Genomic DNA, 17,373 nt, shown 5'->3' with positions numbered 1-17,373 from the left:
AAGAGCTTTATTAGAGAAAGATAAAGTATTTAGTTGAAGAAAATGACAGCAAAATACATTCTGTATAACTGTTAACTTTTTAGTATTTGATGAAATGAAAGGAGTCTTAAATTTAGAACAAGAAAATATTCAACAAAACATAGGATGAGGATTGGAAAACACTTCCCAGCCAGCTGCAGATAGCTGGACAACAGCGTACCCATATTCAACTCTCCCTTGGGTTGTTTGTGGGTTTCTTGTTGGAAATAGAAGTAACCGTGATATAACAGATTTCCAATGAAATGTTGTAATGGAGTCCTTTGTTACCGTGTGACTGGGACACTGCATGACTGCGTGCTTCATTTTACTCAGAAATGAAGCCTGAGGAATTTTAATCAAACACAAACGCCACAAAACACACAGCGTGGCCAAAAGTAATCTAAGACATCTTGTCTTAGACAAATGCCGTCCTAAAAAGTTAGTAGTTTCTAGCCTTGAACAAAAGAACTCCCAAGCCCCACAACATGTGATAAACTGAGAGGCAGAGAAATGAGAGGATTATGAAGCATGAAGGCAAGGATAGGCAACAACTGCTCCATGCCTGTAGGTGCTCAGAGTTGCCACAGCAACACAAGATAGGCTGGAGGAGGCAGGAAGCAGCAAAGAGATATCTAGGACCGCATTGCTCACACCCTCCCATCCTGCAGCTCGTACACACCACTAAGCGTTGGCAGTTCCGAGACATCTAAACTGCAGAGAAAAGACCACCAGGAAATAGCAGACAGACCAAAAAAATATCCACCAAATATTAAGTGGATTTTGCACTGGTTTGACTTCTGCAAATACCAGATCCTGGATCGATCTCTAGATACTGCTACCTACCAAAAGGAAAACATAGGCTTAAGAAACAGCACTGAACAGCACACCTCAGCCAGCAGCTAAGCATGGAACTCAGCTCTGTGTCAGGTTGAGTTTTTCCTACCAAACCATACTGGTTTGCGTACAGGTGCTTGTCAGAAGCACACTTGCACCAAGCACCTTGGAGGAGGAGAAGCTGCACCAGAGCAACATCCCAAGCTCTCCCTCAACAAGGAAGACCAAGATGGATGCTTTGAACATAAATACCTACCAGGCAGCCAGTGAAGCAACAGAATACAAACAAGTCACAGCTTGCCATGTTCTAGCCTGCCCCTTAATTACACATAGCACACGCTAATGAAACACTTGGGGCTCAAGTGCCTTTTCAGGTAGCAGCAACTGCTGCCCCGGGGTAACGAAACAAAGTAAAGCCAATCCACATTTGGAAGTAGAAACCCTAGGATTAAACAGAAACAAACAAAGGAACCACGTTGTTAATTTGGCTGTAGGGAAAATTTTAAGAAGAAAAAGTCCCTTCAAAATAAGAAAGGAAAGTCAGGAACAGCAAAAGGTTAACTCATCCCAGAACAGGAGATGACACACCTAAGAGCTCCCCACAGCTGATAACTACCCACAGGGCTGGCAAAGAGCGTGAAACTGGCCTGACATGGGAAAGAAAATTTCAGGGAAATGAAGTCAGAATTATGCAGTCAAGATCTGTTTTTCATTATTTAGATCCTGAATTGGCAGGGTGCAAAAGCCAAGGGCATACCTTAGACACTTTGGATGCTTAAGTCAGGCGTGTGCATAGGCCTCATCAGCAATGTAATTTATGCAGTAGTTTATGCAATACTTATTCACAAATAGAAAATACTGCTGTGTTCAGTATGTATCACTTATCTAGTAGACCAGAAAATTAATCTTAGGCACACCTATAGGTAACAAAAGACGCAGACAAACATCCCTTCCTGGGTCCCACTACGAAGAGGTGCCTGCCCTGAAGCACTCATCACCCCATGTCTGAGCAGGAGGGGTGCTACTCCCCCAGGTTCTGCCACCGCAAACCCCGCGGGAGCCAGGAGCTCTCAGGCGAGCAGCTGAGCACAGAGTAACAAACATCTGGGTATCAGTACGTGGCTTGTGGGCAGGGTCCATATCTGCCTCTGCTCAAAGGGAATAACCATTTCATGAAAGCATTTTCTCCAGATGTAAAACTAGTTTCAAAAGCCAAAGAGAACCTGGAAATGTATCTCTTTGCTTGGCCTGGCCTCAGAGCCTAATGCGAGACACTCATGGCAAACCTGGGCTCATGCCAGTGGCAGTATGAACACAGAGCTTTTTCCTCCTTTCCACAGCAACCAGCTTGAGATGTTTACATTCATGATGCTAAGCATGCATGGATACAAAAAAGGGAATGAGGAAACTGACCTTTAGGACAGTTACAGAAGGTAGCAGAAAGAACTGGTATCTCATCCGTCCTCCTGCACGGAGCCACCAGGTCTCTGAGAAAACAAACTGATAATCTAAGGCAACACGCAAGCCTTGTGTTGACATGCATTTCGAGCACATGTACAGAAACAACATTTTCAAAGCACCAAATCCAAGCTCTGCTGAAGCCCAGGTGAGTCCTGTAAGGCTATTACTAACAGCTAATTTTGCACACCTGTGAACAACTGCAAGCTCTAGCAACATTTCGATCTACAATAGAAGAAAGCCTGCTCATCTCTGTGTGAAGTTTATCAGTAAGGGCAGGCAGTCATATAAAGGGCAATATTGCATATGCATCCAGCTAATTTTCATTCAGCTGCTTTCTTCTAGCTAAATACATTTTGTGTTCATTGGAAACTATCCAGGAAACAGGTCATAGATAAGCCCTTTTATGAGAAACCACAAGAGCAAGATACTTCTGAAATATAGTATAAACATTTCAAGGCCTTGTTATAGCATATGTGCAAGCACATGTACACATATATGAAGAAATTATTTGTTTAGGGACTAATCAGAAGTAGTAAATAATACCTACACAGCACTCAGCTGGACTGAGCGCTTTCCAATCCCCCTCTTCTCCACTCCAGTCAAGAATCTGTTCTGAGCACCAAGAGAGATCACAGTTGAAAAAGCTCTCTCCTCTTTGCAATGCATCCTTAAGCACTACCCTTGAATGACACTCGTTAAAATGCTTTGCCAGCTCAGAGGCATACCAGCCAGCACAGGACAGCAATATCCTCAGTCTGCATGTGGGACTCTGTACACCAGCTGCATAACATAAGGCCCAAACATGAAAAGCCAGTAGTGCAGAAATCACTCGCACGGTCCCCTATGCACCTGAAGAATTTGCAAGTTGGGCTCCTGTGAATGCACCTCCACCAATAGGAACTTTGAAACAAAGCTACAGGAGGTTGCAGAGATGGTTTCACAAGACTCCGCTTGCCTAATTGGAAACAGAAGCACATTTTTCTTAGCAACTGACATCTCATGAGACTTGCTGCTTTCTGAAACACAAAGCATGTGTGAAGGGAAACATGAGGTCTGTCATATGACCTTCAAGTCTTTCATAATTATTTTGGGGAAAAAAAAAATGTGTCAGCCCTTGGCACATCAGGTGTCCTTTTTCTGACTAAGATGCAATGTCTGTTTTCTTTTAACAACTGAAAATCATCATCTTTCCAAGCAACTGGTGGCATAATCATTTTTTTCAGTGTCCTTGTAGCTGGTATTTTAAGCCTCTACAGAGGTAAAGCAATGGCAGGTAAGTCTATGGAGGTATTAAATCCATTGCTATCCCCAACCCAAACTAGTCGACTTCATTTATACTTGCACTGAGCTTGGCACTCCTCCTCAGAAACATTAAACCAGCATTTTAAATTAATAATTCCCACAATTTATACTGTGCTATTTGTCACAAGCACTACCAGATTTCTTTTTTAAACACTACCCTGCAAACTGCAAGTGGCTGAAGGAAGTATTTTACTTGCACTCAGCCCAGTCTTAGATTAAAACTTAATGGCCATACTCCTCCACTGTTCATATACTGTGTGCTGAGGCAATGCCTATCATAAAATGGCCCACGCTTAAGGCAAAGGCTGAATAAAATAGCCATAAATTTAAATGATGTTCTAACTGTGCAATTTAAGATGGGTTGTTTATGAGCCTTCACTGAAGAAATAGGCCATGGTTTTAAATACTGAAAAAACCAGATCTGCTTAAGAAACATATTTTCCTTATTTTAAGGTCAGTTTTTAAACATGTGTATCTGATAAACATTTTATTTCCATGGTACGGCATATAAAACACTAATGACAGATCCAGTTGCTATTTTAATTCACTTCAGGGCTTTAAAATATGGCCCTATTTTGATATAATAATACATAGTCATGTTTGTTAGGAAGATAATTAATTAGGAAGATTAATCATTAGTAATGCTAAGGGAATATTTCTATAGTTCTAAAACAAGTGTTGAAGCTCTTCAAAGAAGGCAGAACGTGCAATATATTGGGCTGTTCATCTTTACATCAGCAAACAGTATTTTTCAGCAGGCTACCACACAACTTAACCACCATCCACCCTTAGTTTAATCCTGTAGAGGACAAAACTCTTGAACTCCTTGATACCTGTATTAAACTTTAGACTTTGGTCACCATGATCTATTGCCCTCATCACCATACTTCCACTCTTCCGGAGCAGACAGCAAGTACAGCTGCAGTCCTGCAAGCCCTACGACTTACTCCAGAGGAGGCTGGGATTCCCACAGACCGTGGGTAAGAGATGCCTCCACCCCAGATACTCTCAGCATCACTTCACATAAGACCAAACCACCCAGGAAGCAGATGAGTAGTGGGAACGTGCACTGACAAGGACCGAGAAGTTGGGCTGCTGAGAGATTACTGAGTGTTATTTGCACTTGCTTGTGCCCCCCAAACCAACTCACACTGTGTTAATAGCACAGCCCTCGTCAGCACCAGCGCAGGCTGCTGGGTTGAGAGTTAAACTTGCTCATAGGCAAACGGGGGCGTGAAAGGCCTTTATATCTGAGTGAGGTCTGCATGCACACACCTGTGGGGACCAAAACACCGTGGCTTGCCTATAATGGACATCTGCTTGTTGAAACTATAAGAAAGACATGTCACTGTTCAGTCATTTGTTCATCAAGTTAAGAGAGGAGGTGGTGATCTATCTTCACTTTCCTTACATTAACTTAGCACTTTTATAATGCAGCAAGTCAATACAGGACACAGAACATTACCATGTGCAAATGTGGCTCACACTGTTGAGTAATACCGCTATTTTAAACCCTCTGCTGCTAAGCAACACTGACAGCATGGTTAGAACATTTTGGAAATACCGAACGCTTCAGTTCTTCCCCCCACACACACGCGTACAAAAGCTGCTCCTGCACTGTACGTATATCCAGAAGCTATTCAAAGACGGGGCTTCAGTTTTTATCGGGCTAGTTCTCCATAGTGTTGCAAGGACACTGGTCATATTTGCGCAGAAGCAGCCCTTAAGAGATGCACAAATGTGCCCCCTTAATTTGTATTTAAGCATCCCAAAGGCACCATTCCCGGAAAGGCTCGGGAGTCAGCTGCTTGTCTCAGGCACTCACAGCTAACAAAGAAACAAAATAATGTTCAATCTCCTTAACTGGAGAACAACATGGGCTGGGATCACCTCCAAATATTGTGCTTACCTGAACTGCCCAAAAAAGGGCAGTTTATGTCCCTTCTTTTAAGGGCCAGAAGGGTATTTGTGACCAGCAATACAACCCAAAGAGTAATCGCTGACTGCTAATGTGAAAAATTTGCAATGCTTGCAGAGCAACGGGGACAGAAGAGAGAATGGGGAAAGTACAACATTTAATGTCTTAAGAGGCAGCCAAGATATGGGAGGACTTCGGTAAAACTGCACTTACTACACTGAGGAACACTTTGTTTAAACCTTTCTATTTACCTACACTTTAGTAGAAGGGGTGAAATCAAGCTTGGAGGGCTCTAGCCCAGGGGCTGCCAGCAGTTAGTCCCTTTAAACTGGTCTCACTGTGTGGAGGTCTTTCACACTCCTCTCTTTACCAAGCAAGCGGCACAAAATGGTCTGGCGCCCATTAACTCGGTTTCCTCTTGGATGGACTGTTTCATAAGCCTTGTCCGTGTTTCCTCAGGCAGAAGCGTACCTCTGAGATATGCCTGATTAAGAAACATTGCCCAATTTTGACAGAACATACTTCAAACTTTTCATAAGCTTACTCCTCTCATTGTTATTCTAATTTATTCAAGAGTACTTCATTTTGCCACAGACATTAGCAAGGTTACAAGTATTCATGTCTCTCCAGCTATTAATTTTATGGCATCTTTCACTTCATCGTGTATTTATCCATCTATTAACTTACATGGATGATTTCATTGCTAATCATTTCTACTAACACCCTTTTAGACATTTGTGACTTCAATACTGAAGATGTAGGTGGCTGGAAAGCCTTGTTTGTCTTCCTCCTCTCTCCTGCAATCTTAAATTAAAATGATGTGACCAGGACAGCGTGCCTCACACATCCTATACTTCTTTGACAGATAGCACAGGTCTAGACCCAATTTCCACCCAAAAAGTGAATCACTGAAGAATGGCAAGGCAAAGCTTCTCTTAAGTAGGCACACTACAGCCTCCTGGGGAAAGAGTGATATAACACAGATGTAGAACCCTAATTTGGGTATCATAAAGGTACCATTAAGTAAGATGTTTTGAAAAAAAAAAAAGTGTTTATCTTCCAACTGACTGATTTTTATTGGAACGGACCCTAATCTGGTCAGATGAGAACTATAGTACTGTGTGATTATGCTGTAGTTGAAAAAGGTCTTCCTACCTACAGAAAATGCATTTTAAGATAGCATCTCTTTGGATCATTCTCTGCTTGTTCCAAAATTAAGGTCCAGCAGTCCACTTTCTATAATTAACAGAGCCTGATAATCCTAATCCCATCACATCTCCTTGATCTGCAACACGACTATCTCGATGATCAGCTGTTGCAGAAGACAACATCAAGCACAGCAGCCTTCAGTCTGCAGTATTTAAAAGCCTTCTTCAGCTATCGAAACCCAACTTTTTTCTCTCTATTCATCACGACACACTGCAAAACAAGAGACTACAGCATGACTAATGAATCCCTGAATTCCCATCTGCCAACACGAGTCAGTCAGTGTTTCACCCGCTCACCCCCAACTACTTAGCGCTCCAGAGTGTCTGTTGAGCACTGCACCTGATCTGCCTCAACATGGGATCGCCGAGAACTGCATCACTGGCCGTGCAACCAAATCTTCCTGGCAAGGCACTGGACACCTCTCGCTTGCTTATGCTGTTAGACAAAAGGGTATTTTTGATGGCTTTCTCTTCTTTTGTTCCACTGTCAAGTTTCATTGGTTGTAAACCACAGGAAGACGACAAAAAAGAGTTCATTTTCATTTCCACATCCAGTATCAAGGTTTACCTTCACGACTGCTGGAGTATGAAACAGGCACAGATCATTCTCCAGTATGTAATTTACTGATTTGCTTGCAAAATTTCTATCCTCATTAGAATTCTCTTCTTTACATTAAAACCCTCAATGCCATAAAAAAAAAAAGCTTATTTCTGGAGCATTTCCTGCTGAATTTAAATATCAGGATGAAAACCTGAGCAATTAATTTAGATATGCTTAAAACAATGTACCTTCAAGGTTCAAACTGTTGAAAGGGGGAGACAGAGTGGAAGTGAGGAAGTTCATTCTCTTCTGCCTATTTCAGTTGTCACTCAATGACCTGGTTTCTGAGCCCAGTAAATCAAAATGATCCTCATCTCCTCCGTTCTCTCTCCCTTTTCCTCCATCTGCCAACCCTGGGGTCCCACAAAACCTGAAATCAAACACCATTACAACTTTGCCAACAGGTAAAAACCTAGAGCTCAGATACTCAATAACAGCGGAATAAAAATCGACTAAAGGTAGCAAGGAGGAGAATTCACAGCCACTTTGATGCAAGTTTGCTCCACCTGGTGAAATGCATAAACGCAACCAACCTGCTGAGGGTACCTTGCCCACCTCGGAGCTCTGCTGTGTGAGGGTATTCTGGTTTTGCTGAGAAGCAACCATATGCTACAAACTGCCACGATCAGCAAAAGCATTAGCACCTACAAGGCTTAATTAGGGAGAAGGCTCCTGCTGTGCTAGGCATCTCAGATATGAAGAAAGCAGACTGTTGTACTCCTAGACTAAATTCTCTGCTCTATAGACAAGATGAAGGAGCTGAACAAAAGAAACAGATGGGAGGGAATATGTCTCAACTAAAAGAATAAAGCAATAGCGAAATCAGGGCACATTTTACCAAAATCTGAGACTTCAATCAGATGTTTGAGATCATGGCCAGCCTGATACTAGGCACACTCTGAAAAGGGATGTTTAGCTAAGCATCGCTTTTCTGGACAGGGAGCTCTTTCCACATGCACACGGCAGCACTACGAAGAACCTAAAAGTGCATGCAAAAAAATGCACAATGAAAGTCAACAGAGCTGTTTGAGTAAGAATTCATTCATTCAGAATACTTTGTTTGTTCACACAGATAAAAAAGTAAAAATTATTTAATCAATTTTCATGCTTTTGGGAACATACTTAGTAACAATCCAGCAGCAGGTTAGCTCAGAGCAGGCAGAAGTCACCACTGTACCACCATATATCATTACGAAATACCACTAGTGTATGCATATGATACTGCAATTAGGAAAGGGGTTGTTTTTTTCCCCATCATTACTTCTTGTTCATAAGGATGCAAAGGTCAAATGTGCCTTAAATAAGTAGCGACTGCTCAATGTTGTCAGAGAAAAAGTCAATGGGAACACACTAGTCATACTGTCATGAAGACGCAAAGGACGCAGGAAAGACAATGGCAGTCATTCATTTTTTAAGATGACGTGTTGCAGCAAGACTTTTGGGCAGCACTTTCCTTAACAGAAAGCAGCAAATATGATTGAATACCCATCCCCCCCTTCTTTCACTTGATTTTCCAAACTGAACAAACAACAAATGTTAAGTAGCATCACCCATCCTTTACTCCTCCAAAAACTCTTCCAAGAGCACCTGGTTATAGAGAATGATGCCTGGTGTCTCAATCTCTGATGCATCATAACCAAAGCTGTCATGGAAAAAGAAAATATTCTTTCTATGAAACTGGGAACAATTTGTTTCCATGGCAGCAAGGACAGTGATGAGCAGCTCTGGCAAATAGCTTGAGAATTATTAGGAGCACATCGTGGATCAGATGATTTACATACAACATAAATAGTGCAGGAGGTGATGAGAGCAAGCAATAGCCTTTGAAGTATAAGAATGATAGAGCCAATCATCAGATGTAGACTTCTGTCTTTCCCTTTCATCCCTGTGCAGAATCAGGAAAAGACTGTCAGCACAGATAGATAAACAGCACTGGAGGAGATACAATGGCATCTCTGAATCATAACACTGTAATTCCAATGTGGACTTGCAACAGCTGACATCTGCATGAGAACAGCAGTCATTTTAACAATTTTCATAGTGAGGCATAAACTTTGTTTAATCTATGCTCTGCCACACTGTCAACTGTTACCTGAAACAGTCTGACAGATGCTGTACTACCCTGTTCGTGGAAGTTGCACATCTAAACCAACATCCACTCAAAATTCCTTTTCATCAGTGAAATTAGTGTTATCCATTCTCAGCTTGGAGGGGACTCACACAAAAGTTGAAGACTACACGAACCCATGAGAAGAACCCAAGCTCCCAGCCTGATCATGATTTCACAGGATTTCACTCTCTCCCTCCACTGTTTGTCCATAAATGCCCTAAATTATTAGAGGATCTCACCTTAATATTGTTGTGTCTTGGCTCTTTACAACCTTAAACTAGAATTTTGGTTCCAAAACTGAACTAGACACATTGATTGTCAACCAGCTGCAACAATTTCTGAAACATTTCCTAAAAATCCAAATGCTGTAACTTTTAAAGTACAAAAAGTTGCACATCAGCTAAAAGTCCCTACACTGGGATAGAAGATTAAACTCCCTGTAAAGTTTTTCTACGTGGATTCACTTAATTTTGTTTATTAATACTGAGGATTGCTAGCAGGCACATTTTGAGAGCAATATTGCTAACACTGTTATGACACTGCAACCCTGAAGGCACCTTGAAGACTGAGTAGCATTGCAGCTATGCCAGGGCTAATCCACTTAAAATCAAGATGAAATTCATCGCTTGACATTTCCAAGAACAAGGTGACAAAGTTTTAACAAACCTATCATTGAAGGTACTCTGTATAAGACAGCTCAGGAAGTTTTCATGGAGATTATATCCAGTATAGATTATATCCATATATCTTGATGCAAATACCTAACTGAAAAAAATGAGGTGGAGGAATTGGGTGGAGCAAATTATTTTCTTCTATGTGGAGCAACAAAACATTCTGCTGTCCCCTTCATTCTCCTCAGCCCCACATTACACAACAAGAAATCTGCCCTCAACTAATGAGAAGTGTGCCAGAGACAAGCTTTGAAAGAAGCTAGACCTGACATCTTCCTGTTCAGGGAATCATCTGTTGCAGCCATCAATGAGTCTTGAAATAATAGCATGGGAAGATAAGAACTATGAGGATGCATCCATTCCCCAGGAAATAAACATGTCCATATGTATACACTGAGAAAAAATATCTATAGCATGATGTTTGTGGGAACATGGGAACAGGAATTTTGTGTTGCTTAAAAATATAAGTAATGATGCCCAGCTGTGTCAGAGCAATAGCCATTTAGCCCAGTATTCTGAATCAGAGAATGACAAAAGCAGATGCTATTTAGAAAGACCATGCAAGTCTGGCCATTTCTTGCAGCTCTTTCCCCTTACACTCCCTGAGAATTTGGAACTGCTATACTAAAGAAGCTAGTGGGTACTTGGAACTTACCACTGAAATTTTTCCTGAAATCCTGAATCCTTTCCTACCTGTATATTACAGCCTTCCAAAATTAACCCTTGCTGTGGCAGATGCTGAAGAGCTTGATCAACAGCAGGGCACATATTCCAGTGACACAAAAAAGCCTCAAAACGAGACACAGGCAAGTATCTGCAACTCATTAATATCTGTAATGATTTTTCCTGTTATTATCTCAGGGGGAAAAGTCCTCCTTTAAGTTAGTTTGATTCCTATTTGTTCATTTGGGAGCACTTAAAATTGAATTCTATTAAAAATTACTGAAGCCAAGCCAACATGCACTGGGGAGCCTGGCACAAGAACATAGGTGCTGTCTTTATTTCCTTTCTAAATGACATGAAGGCACTTTCCAGGAAAGAATAGTTTTACATTTCATTGCCCTATTTTAACTCACCATTTTTGCAATTGTTCCTCCTGAATTCACACTCTTAGAGCACATTTCATTGCTTTCACAGTATTACAGCAGTACAAGGGACCAAGAGGCCGCCACTACCATATCACACAAAGTCAAGCTCAGTCACCTGAGTTTACTGTAGCTCTGAAGCAGCTGCTACCACCACGCTTAGCCTCAGTCAAGAGCCAGTAACAAACTCCAGGCCTTACTCTGTTGAACAACACAAAGTAAGACTGTTGATCTCTATGCAAAAAAGCCACATATTGAATTTGAATTCCCACCCTTGCAGTCCGTGGAGAAGGTTGCCCACACAGCAAGCAAGCTGTTTAAAAGCTTATCCCTGTGCCAGTTTGGTTTACTGTCTAGACAGGAAATGCTTCTGCCTCCCCCTGCTCAAAGGACATTAGTGTTATTCAAGTTTAGCAAGAGCAGCCATTATTCTGGCTGAAAGCAACAAAACGTCACCCTTTGAGTATACTAACTGAAGGAAAGCTTTCGGATGAGAAGAAAAGCCCAGGGAAAAAACAAATACGTAAAGGGTATAGTTACCCTTCAGTCCACGGAGAAAGATCTTGCTTGGCACTGGATCCTAGTTAAAGGGCTGCAGAAGTACGCTGATACCTTTTTTAAGCTTGATATGGAAGCAACGCGGTGTTATCACAGTGCCTCCAGACTACGATAAGCAAGCGACATGTGACATTGGCTTCACAGAAACCTCTTCTGATGGCAGGTGTTAGCTGAGTTTTGATGTACCTGGCAAGCCCAAGGAGGCAGGGTCTTAAACATTTAAATCTCAAACACTTAAACACAAGCTTATAAAGCACTGCCTGCATTAGGCTGATGTAGCATACTTGCTTCAGATCAAGGGTACCCCCACATCCACTGGTGATGCCCTCCTTCATAGCGTGCCTAAAGAGACTTGGGCTAAAAGCTAAGCACAGAAGCAGCCAAAACGAGTTGAAGGATCACTTGAACTAGTCAGGGAAAGCTCCCTGGTTGCTCGTAGGCCAACGATGCCCTTGTGGTTGAAATGGGTTGGATTAAATTGAGGCAGATCAGTCAAGAAGCCAGCCCCTTCAGGCTCTCTCGACAACCAGCACTGCCAGAGCATACCTGACACCGGCTCCTGTCTCCAAAGGGCTCTTCTACAGGCTCCCTCCTGCCACCCCGCACGGTTAGCTAGAGAAAGCCTCCTCAGCTACAAGGCTAAAGTTAGCCGGTAACATAGAAACGCGTTCTCACTACCCACATCTCCAGATGTCAGATTAATTTAAGCATATTTAACCATATTCAAAATCTATACATTGCCAGGAAAACAAGTGCACTAATTTGTGCCCATGAGAACTTCAACTGGCAAATCCAGAAGCAACACAGAAATGATAAACAGGTTAGATAGTGGAAATAATCATGCATTTAGTCTTGGCTATCATTTGTCAATATAGAGCTTTTAGCAAGCAAGAAGCATTTGCACAGAGACCTAGAAAATAAAGCACTGCCAAAAAGATCAGCTGCTAGAAGCAACACTGCCATCTCATGATTTTATTTCAACTCTCATGATATTCAGTGCTTTTATCAGGGCTTCAGCTTCTCAACTGTTAAACTTCAGCTGGAAGCTGTTTAAGAAAAACCAAACCAAACCAACCCAAATTTTCTAGCCTCCATGTTTTCTGAGAAAAAAACCTAAGAACATAACCTTTAACAATTCACAAACAGGAAAAAATGATAAAGTAGACAATTTAAAGTACATAATTTAAAAGCAAACTGAGAGCATTTGGGTCATGACTTTCCAACAGCCCGACCTTCTGCATCAGACCGCCGTCCTCATGAGCTAGGCAAGTGTACCTGGAAACCCAGCAGATAAGTCCACAGACCAATTTGAGAAGGTCTGACCCTCTGCTCTACTGGTTCCAGAGTTCAACTTTTGGGCACTCGAGGGGAAAAAGAAACCCTCAAAGATAAGAGCCCACACCTTCCTTGCACTACAACTGCCGGATGGGACCAGCAAATGCCAGAGGTCAGTAACTTTTCTAGTTCCTAGCAAAAAGTAAACATGCCTGACTGACAAACCACCCACAGATCTCCTCTCCCCAACTGACAATTTACTGGCAAAAGGGCTTTACAAACAGGCTGTGGTTTGGTGTTCTCAAGCACATGAAGATTCATTTAAACCTGAAGCAAGGTGGCCTTTTGTTGTTCAGAGCAATGCCAGATGAAAAGGATGGAAGCATAACCTTGATACTGACTCCTCTCTGTGATGTTTCTCAGCCCAGCTTGAGCTTCTCCCCACCATGCAAACACTCTTCATGCTCTCCGTGGCATGCAGACCCACTGATGTGCTTTCTCTGGCCCAGCAGGAGCAGGGAAGAGTCCTTTAACCACATCACTTTGAAGCATCCTCAGCAATAAACACAAGGTTTCTTACTAACAGCTCAAGACCTCTCTCGATTTTATTCATTTTATTTCATCCATGACAGCTAGAAGGCTTCTTAAGTAGCTTTAACTACCTGTGGGATTGAATTATTTTGGAAGGGCAGGAAGAGGTTAAGCCAGACTGTAGATACTCCCAAACTGAAGCAAGCCAGCCTTGCCAAGGAGCACACGGGGGCACAGCATCCTGAGTCCTCCCGGCTGCCCAACCCCAACTAGACTGCAGTTGCAGCCCAGAGCCAAAGCCAGTGGGAGCTGTGCTGCACTTTGAGGCTTAGGATGAGTTTCCTCCAGGACATATCTGCTCATGGATGCAAAAAACTCGTAATGCTTAGCAGAGGAACACGTGCAGCTTTGATATCTGTACACTTGGTGGTAGGTCTTGATTTGAAGGACTCCCCACAACAGCAGATGCTCTAGAAGGGCTTTCTTAATTCCCCCCCACCCCAAACTTCACTTTTTCGTGATTTTCTGGACTGTTAGGTTTCTGAAGCAGCAAACTTGAATGGGAGAGCTTGTGACTTCTTTCCTTTGCTGAGGAGCACCAGTAGAGGCCACCACAAACCTAACTGAGCAGGTTTTCAGTTGCACAGGCAGGTGAGTGGGTTCACCCACACTGAGGGGAAAAGAGACTGGTGATGGGATCAGGGCTTCAGCTACTTCCTGACCAGTGTTTGAGAGCCTCAGCACTGGCAGCCATCAGAAGCTCTTCATGTATTATTTACAGTTTTGGTTTTAGTCCTCTTCTTCAGTTTGAAGAAGAGAGAATTACATTCATTATCACACCCAGAAGAGCACAAGTGAAAAAATGGTAAATAATACGACAGTATTTCCTGGGCAGCGTGCAAAGTGCTGTGGCATTCAGCAAGGAGAAATTCCAGTGAATCTTTACCCAGAGAGGCTGGGGTTAAGCTGTCATCCCTATATCCTCTTGCAGTTCACAATAAAAACTCATCTAGTGATGTCAAATCCCTTTTCTGCTAGGAGAAACTAATACAGGCCAGCTATTTCTCCTATCAGTTTTCTCCCCAGTTAAGTCATCACCTCAAATTCCTATATATATGAAGGCTCCATCCTTATACCCACTCCTTTCTTAGGAACAGCTACCAGCCAAAGTATACAGAACACATGCACAGGGACACATCTGTAATACCAAACAAGATTGTTTCAATTTAACAGTTATAAATTGCCACTGGACTAACAAATGCAGTGTGATAAGGCCAGCTCAAGTAAAGACTTGTTTCAGAGCTTATACACACCAACATAAACCCCAGTCTGAGATGCAAGCTAATTTTGCATGGTCACCAAGTGTACATTTTCTGTTGGTGAGGAGTTGTGGAAGGGAGATATACTCAATAGATGTATTTTTGGCTGATGATCTTGAGAAGACAACTGGAGTTAAGGGCAGGGTGACTTAAAAAAATAATTAAAAAAGGTTAACTAACTAGCTACAAACAAGTTGATCTGGTCCTTGTTATTACTGAAATACTTAAGCAATATTGCAATTTCAAATACTGAAGCAATCTTCCAACTCTCCCTTTTCTACCTATGTGCACCTCCATGTTGTGGCTTGAGGAAGGATCAGTGGATGAGCAGTATGCCTGTAAGTTTACACTGACTATTTATTTTACCACAACACTTGAGTACTAGTTCTTTTTCCTTACTGCTTTTCCATAACTTTCCTCACACACAAAAAAAATCCCTTCCTATTAGTATTTTTTATTTCAATTATACTATTGACTATAGATCTCAAATAAGATAAAGCTAGATGCTGATTATTGCATGTATGGTCATTATTTACAAGACATGTCTCATCTGTAGGTGTCAAGGCAAGAAGTCCCAGTAATAGTTCAGAGACTGTTTCCAGGAAGTTTCATTTTTTATGGTAAGACAGACCTTTCCACAGCTTCCATCAACCCACAGTAACCAAACAACACTGGGTACAGGAGATCACTTCCACAGCCAAAAGTTTTAGCACTTGTGCTAGCACAGCCCCGAGACTGGTCATACACAATACCTTTAAGCCACTTGCTATTGTGGACCAGTAAATAGAAACTCCTAAAGTTGTGTGTCTTCTGACTTGTGCTAGAGAGCATCATCCAGTAACCTCTTCTAAACTGTATGCAAGTTTTTTTTAAAGGGGTGTGTAAAAAAGAAAGCAAAAATACAATCGTATAAAACTGTCTAAATACCAGCCATGCAGCTTTACATAATGAGTGACAGATTTTGCAGACACTACACAAAAGATGTTCTCCAGTGGATGCCTGTGTATGAGCTCATCAGGCTTAAGGGAACCTTAAGAATATCTTAAGATCCTGCTTGCTTAATCCAAAAGCTTTTGTTAAAAAGCCATTTTTTATTTCCTGAACAGGAAGGCTTTCAGGGAATGCCATCTAGAACTTCTGTAAGCAGAGTGCACAGTTCACCTCATTAATATACTTTCAAAAGAAACCATAAAACCACAAACCCTCAACCCTGGCTCTCCAGCACTGCTTCTGGATCTTGGACGGGGGCATTTACCAGAAACAGCAGGCCCTTTTGAACAAGAACAATAGAAAGGCCCTTCTTTGGGGCCTTTGCGGTCCATAAAAATGAGAACAACAGCCTTCAAGCAAGGCCAGATTAAAATCTCCCACTCTGGCTCAAGCAGAGGTGTGTTTCATTGCAGATTCTGTGGAGACTGACCCAGGCATCAGGAGGTCCTCGGGTCCAGACTGGGTGCACATCAGAGAGTCACAAAACCCAGCTATCGCAAAGCAAGCACACCTTTCCAATTCACCCACAGGTAGTGCTTGGACCCAACAGGCAAGAATAAACCAGTAACTGTAGCTAACTACTGCTGCCAGCTATTTCTAAGTCATTCTTCACCATCTGGTTATGTGGGTCATTAATTGAGCATTACAGGTTAAAGCCACATAAATCAAGGTGAGAGTGATAAACAGGAAGAAAGCGTACATGTGCTTTCTCCCAACTGCTTATGCTACATATTTGCCTCTGAACACACCCACGGGTTTGCAGATATCTTTATTTTCAGACTGGGAGAGACTTCCATCTGTCATTAGAGATCAATGGTCTGTAAAGAAAAGAAGGAAGCATGACAAAAGATACTGAACATCCAAAAGGTTTCCGCAAAGAGGATGAGAGCGTATCATCCTCCCTATTCACCAGAGACAGACAGTACAGTTGGCTTAAATGATAATAAAAAAAATTTAGACTGGTTATTAGGAAACTGTGGGGAGGTGCTGGTTGAGGGAATAGGAACAACAGAACAACCAAAGGCAAATCCCTGCTCCAAGCGTAAGGACCAGAACAGGTCACCTAGAGGTGCCCACAGTGTCAGTCCCCGGAGGCTTTTCAGAACAGGCGAGACAAACATGTGCTGGGAATCTCACGGAGACTGTGGAGGAGCTCGGGGAGAACCAATGGGATGATAGATATCAGTGTGCTTTCTTATAGTGTCACAATTACCAGATTTTATTCACTCTCTTTTTGTCTTACAAGGGCTTTCACCAACAGCCGTGTATCTATTAGATAACTGACAGGAGATTACCACTCTAGAGAAAATGCATTCATCAGAGGTGAATGGCAATCTATGACTTTTTAAAAGGCCTGAAGAGAGGAAGAGAAGCTCTTACCTTCACCACTGCCCCATCTCACGACTTTGAACTACCCCCTCGACAACACCTCCTGCATTTCAAAGCAATGCGAAGACCCATCCAGGGGGATTTGACAAGTTTTTGGGAACAG

At 42.3% G+C, this 17,373-nt stretch overlaps 1 protein-coding gene across 4 annotated transcripts in view; it reads right to left on the bottom strand.

The window, feature by feature from the left end:
- The window catches only part of GPM6B (glycoprotein M6B), a 113,512-nt gene that overhangs the window by 60,490 nt on the left and 35,649 nt on the right, over nt 1–17,373 (bottom strand). The window contains exon 1 of one of the 4 annotated variants that reach the window (XM_074858777.1): nt 11,749–11,772. The exons of the other annotated variants lie outside the window; for them this stretch is intronic. The gene's annotated coding sequence lies outside the window, so the exon portion shown is untranslated. Of the gene's footprint in view, nt 1–11,748; nt 11,773–17,373 lie in introns of those variants that run through there. 4 annotated transcript variants of the gene reach the window in all.

This window comes from Strix uralensis, chromosome 2 (assembly GCF_047716275.1).
Source record: "Strix uralensis isolate ZFMK-TIS-50842 chromosome 2, bStrUra1, whole genome shotgun sequence".
In the NCBI taxonomy this organism is placed as follows: Eukaryota; Metazoa; Chordata; class Aves; order Strigiformes; family Strigidae; genus Strix; species Strix uralensis.
Note: the sequence above shows the minus strand (reverse complement) of the source record. Positions and strands in the feature narration are given on the sequence as shown.